Source organism: Hylobates moloch, unplaced genomic scaffold (assembly GCF_009828535.3).
Source record: "Hylobates moloch isolate HMO894 unplaced genomic scaffold, HMol_V3 SCAFFOLD_9, whole genome shotgun sequence".
Classification (NCBI taxonomy): Eukaryota; Metazoa; Chordata; class Mammalia; order Primates; family Hylobatidae; genus Hylobates; species Hylobates moloch.
In genome coordinates, this window is record NW_026652284.1 from 22,126,655 (window position 1) to 22,132,570 (window position 5,916).

Genomic DNA, 5,916 nt, shown 5'->3' on the forward strand with positions numbered 1-5,916 from the left:
CCGACGGCACGCCTGGTGGGCGAGGCCCCGCCCCCGCCCCCGCCCCCGCCCCTCCGCAGTGACTTCCGAAGCTGGCTCCACTCCCAGTCTCTCTCCGTTTGGATTCCGAGCGCCTCTTCCATGCCAGGCCAAGTGAGACGCTAGGAATATAAAGATGAACAGAATCAGCCTGGACACCATGTACTCCTAGCACTTTGGGAGACCGAGGCGGGTAGATCGCCTGAGGTCAGGAATTCCAGACCAGCCTGGCTAACATGGCGAAACCCCCCGTTCTCTACAAAAAATACAAAAAAAAAAAAAAAAAAAAAAGAAAAAAGCAGGGCCTGGTGGTGGGCACCTGTAATCCCAGCTACTTGGGAGGCTAAGGCAGGAGAATTGTTTGAACCCGGGAGGCGAAGTTGCAGGGAGCGGAGATCGTGCCACTGCACTCCAGCCTGGGCGACACAGTGAGAGCCTGTCAAAAACAAAACAAAAAAACAAAGACATAAACAGAAATTAACCAAATTCTGTGGCTTCTTGTGTTTCGAGTGTGGGAGGTGTGAGAAGACACATATTAATAGTTACACAAACAGTCGTGTCATTTCTAACTTGACTATAAGAAGCAGCTTTACGATTTGCTACTCACTGTTGCGAATTCTTAGCACGGATTAACTCACGCCATCACGATCTTCAGGATTCAAACACAGGCAGGCAGCTCCAGAGAGGGGGTATCCTTAGATTTCATACCTTAAAAAAATGATTAAGATTTATCTAGGTGTACTTTCTGAAGGGCTGAATAAAAAAATCTATCCAGGTGAAGAGGATACAAGAAACACTTTCCAGACGGTGTAGCATTCGCAATGGCCCTGAGGCAAAGAAAATGCTTAGAGCACTGTTTTTCTCTTTTTTGTTTTGTTGGTGTTTTTTTTGTTTTGTTTTGTTTGTTTGAGATGGAGTCTCACTCTGTCACCCAGGTTGGAGTGCAGTGGGGCGATTTCGGCTCACTGCAACCTCCGCCTCCCCAGTTCGAGATTCTCGTGCCTCAGTCTCCCGAGTAGCTGGGATTACAGGTGTGCACCATCACGCCTGGCTAATTTTAGTGTTTTCAGTAGAAACTAGGTTTCACCATGTTGGCCAGGCTGGTCTCAAATTCCTGACCTCGGGTGATCCGCCCGCCTTGGCCTCCCAAAATGCTGGGATTACAGGCAAAGGCCACTGCCCCCGGCCAGAGCACTGTTTTTTAAACTGTATGTTGTACCCCACTAATTGGTCACAGTATCAATTTAGTGGATACAAACTTTATTTAAAATAAAGAACTAGAATTTTATCTATCTATCTATATTTATTTATTTATTTATTAAGACAAAGTCTCACTATGTTGCCCAGGCTGGAGTGCAGTGGCTTGATCTCGGCTCACTGCAACCTCTGCCCCCGGGGTTCAAGCGATTCTCCTGCCTCAGCCTCCGGAGTAGCTGGGATTACAAGTGCCCATCACCGTGCCCAGATAATGTTTGTATTTTTAGTAGAGATGGGGGATTTCACCATGTTGGCCTGGGCTGAAGCAATCCACCCTCCTCGGCCTCCCAAAGTGCTGGGATTACAGGCGTGAGCCACTGTGCCAGGCCCAAAATATAAAATATTGCTCTATAAAATAATAAAAGAGTGATCTAAAATAATAAAAATAATAATAAAAGAGAAAAGGCTGGGTGCGGTGGCTTACACCGGTAATCCCAGCACTTTGGGAGGTCGAGGTGGGAGGATCACTTGAGGTCAGAACTTGAAGACCACTCTGGCCAATAAAGTGAGACCCCAAGTCTATTCAATAAATAAGAAAAATAGCCAGGCGTGGTGGCTTACGCCTGTAATCCCAATACTTTGGGAGGCTGAGGTGGGCGGATCACTTGACGTCAGGAGTTCGAGACCAGCCTGACCAACATGGTGAAACCCTGTCTCTACTAAAAATACAAAAATTAGCTGGGCATGGTGGTGCGTGCCTGTAATCCCAGCTACTCAGGAGGCTGAGACAGGAGAATCACTTGAACCTGGGAGGCGGAGGTTGCAGTGAGCTGAGATCACACCACTGCACGTCAGCCTGGGTGACAGAACGAGTCTCCGTCTAAAAAATAAATAAATAATAATAATAAATAAGAAAAATATTAGAATACAGTGTATAAAAGTAGTAAAGCTAAGTACTGGTTTGCAAAACTTTTGTTCATTATATATATCAACAAGGTTGCAATGTAAAATAAATTTCTTACTGTGGGCTGCATTTGGAAATGTTTGAAAACATCTTTTTAGCAAGATGAAAAGAAGGCTGGAATGATTGGAGAGCGGGGAGGGAGTAGGAAGGGGACTTCCTACTAAGATTGGAGATTTTGGCAGGAACTGTCTCACAGGGCTTTGGTGAACACACTAATACCAGCTGTCCTAACAGCAGTGATTTTGAATAGTTTAGAGTAGGGAAAGCTGATTAAATTTGCATTTTTAAATAGTCACAGGGGCTACTGGTTGGATGTTAATTGGTGTGTCTTTGGTATTCTCAGAGAAGGCAGCGAAGGCACTTTTCTTGACTTTAAGGAGCTCAGATTTTATCTAGGGAAAAAACAAGACATGATAAATATTCTGTTAGGCTTCAGCAGCACTGGAAATTTTCTCTATCATGACACTTGAAGCATTACTCACAGAATTCTCAAACCTGTGTTAGAGGGCTGCCCTCGGCCCAAATGTACTGGCATGGTATTATTTAAAATATGACTTTCAAGACTTGTACACTGAAAATTATAAACCATTGGTGAAAAAAATTAAAGAAGACATAGTGGTAGGACATCCCATGTTCATGAATTGGAAGACTTAATACTGTTTTTTAGTTTGTTTGCTTTTGCTTTGAATTTTTTAATTTTTAATTTATTTTTATTTTATTGTTTGTTTGTTTATTTATTTATTTATTTATTTATTTTTGAGACAGAGTCTCGCTCTGTCACCCAGGCTGTAGTGCAGAGGTGCAATCTCGACTCACTGCAACCTCTGCCTCCCGGGTTCAAGCGATTCTCCTGCCTCAACCTCCCGAGTAGCTGGGATTACAGGCACCTGCCACTACGCCCAGCTAATTTTTGTATTTTTAGTACAGACGGGGTTTCACCATGTTGGCCAGGCTGGTCTCAAACTCCTGACCTCAAGTCATCCACTCTCCTCCGCCTCCCAAAGTGCTGGGATTACAGGCGTGAGCCACCACACCCAGCCTTTTTTTTTTTTTTTTTTTTTAGATGGGGTCTCACTCATTCTCTTGCCCAGGCTGGAGTGTAATAGTGCGATCATAGCTCACTGTAGCCTCAGCCTCCTGCGCTCAAGCCATCCTCCCACCTCAGCCTCCTGAGTAGCCGGGACCACTGGTGCGTGCACCATCACAACCAGTTAAGTTTTAAATTTTTTGTGCCAACAATGGTCTTGCCATGTTGCCCACGCTGGTCTTGAACTCCTGGGCTCAAGTCATCTTTCTTGTCTTGGTGCCCCAAAGTGTTGAGATTAAAGATGTGAGTCCCAGCACCCAGCCAAGAAGACTTAATATTGTTAAAATGTCAGTACTATCCAAAATGATCTACAGGTTGAAAGCATTCCCTATTAAATTCCCAGGGATTTTTTTTGCAGAAATACAAAAATTCATCCTAAAATTCACGTGGAATCTTGATGGTCCTTGAATAGCCAAAACAATCTTGAAAAAGGACAGTTGGAGGACTCAAACTTGCTGATTTCGAACCTTACCTTAGGAAACAAAAGAGTGTGGTACTGAAATAGAGATAGACATAGACCAATGAAGTAGAATAGAGAGCCCAGATAGAAACTCTTGTATATATGGTCAAATGATTTTTGACAAAGATGCCAAAATCATTCCACGGAGAAAAGACAGCCTTTTTTTAACAAATTATGCTGGGAAAACTGGATATCCACACGCGAAAGAATAAAGTTGGACTCTTACCTGATACCATATACAAAACCTAACTCGAAATGGGAAAAAGGCCTAAACATAAGAACAAAAACTATAAGACTCTTGGAAGAAAATGTAGGGGAGAAAGCACAGCCATGAAAAAGAATGAAATCATGTTCTTTGCAGCAACAAGGATGCAGCTGGAGGCTATAATCCTAAGTGAATTAACTCAGGAACAGAAAACCAAATACCACATGTTCTCACTTCTAAGTGGGAGCTAGACATTGAGCACACATAGACATAAACGTGGGAACAATAGGCCAGGCGTGGTAGCTCACGCATGTAACGCCAGCATTTTGGGAGGCTGAGATGGGTGGATCACTTCAGCTCATGAGTTTGAGACCAGCCTGGCCAACATGGTGAAACCCCATCTCTACTAATAATACAAAAATAAGCTGGGTGTGGTAGTAGGCACCTGTAATCCCAGCTAATTGGGTGGCTGGGGCAGGAGAATAGCTTGAACCCAGAAGGTGGAGGCTGCAGTGAGCTGAGATCGTGCCACTGTACTCCAACCTGGGCAACAGAGTTTGATTCTGTCTCAAAAAACAAAACAAGGCCAGGCGCAGTGGCTTATGCCTGTAATCCCAGCATTTTGGGAAACCGAGGTGGGCGGATCATGACATCAAGAGATTGAGACCATCCTGGTCAACATGGTGAAACCCCGTCTCTACTAAAAATACAAAAATTAGCTGGGCGTGGTGATGCGTGCCTGTAGTCCTAGCTACTCAGGAGGCTGAGGCAGGAGAATCGCTTGAACCCTGGACATGGAGGTTGCAGTGAGCCAGGATCGCGCCACTGCACTCCAGCCTGGTGACAGATAGAGACCCCATCTCAAAAAAAAAAAAAAAAGGGAACAATAGTCATTGCAGACTACTGGGAGTGGGGGAGGGAGGGGGAATGGCTTCAAGAACTACCTATTGGGTACTGTACTCTCTACCTGGATGCAGGAGACCCATGTAACAAACCCGCACGGATACCCCCTGTATCTAAAATAAAAGTTGATTTTTTTTTAAAGAAAAAATATGTAGGGGAAAGAGCTTCATAGCATTGGATCTGGCAATAATTTCTTAGATATGACACCAAAAACACAGGCAACAAAAGAATAAAAATTGGCCAGGCTTGGTGGCTTATGCCTGTAATCCCAGCACTTTGGGAGGCTGAGGTGAGAGGATCACTTGAGCCCACGAGTTAAGACCAGCCTGGGCAGTATGATGAAACCTCATCTCTGCAAAAAAATTAGCTGGGCATGGTGGCATGCACACCTGTAGTCCCAGATACTCCAGAGGCTAAAGTGGGAGGATCTCTTGAGCGTGGATAGGGAAGTTGCAGTGAGCCAAGGTCATGCCACTGCACTCCAGTCTGGGCAACAGAGCAAGACTTTGTCTCAAAAAAAAGAAAGAAAGAAAAGAAAAAAATTAATAAATGAGACTTCATCAAAATTAAAAAGTTTTGTGCATCAAAGGACACTACTCACAGAGTGAAAAGGCAACCCACAGAATGGGAGAAAATATTTACAAATCAGGTCTCTGATAAGGGCTTCATATCCAGAATATATAAAGAACTCTTAAAGCTCAACAACAACAAAAAACCAACCCCAAAATGGGCAAGGACTTGCACAGAGATTTCTCCAAACAAGATATACAAATGGCTGATAAGCACATAAGCTGCTCAACATTACTAATCATTAGGGAAGTGTAAATCAAAGCTAGAAAGGGATACCACTTCATAGCAGCTACAATGGCTATAACACTTTTCTAAACAAAATCCTGAAAAATAACAGCTGTTAGCAAGGACGTAGAGAAATTAGAACACTTGTGCATTGCTGATGAAAATGTAAAATGGGCCGGACGCGGTGGCTCACGCTTGTAATCCCAGCACTTTGGGAGGCCGAGGCGGGTGGATCACGAGGTCAGGAGATCGAGACCACGGTGAAACCCCATCTCTACTAAAAATAC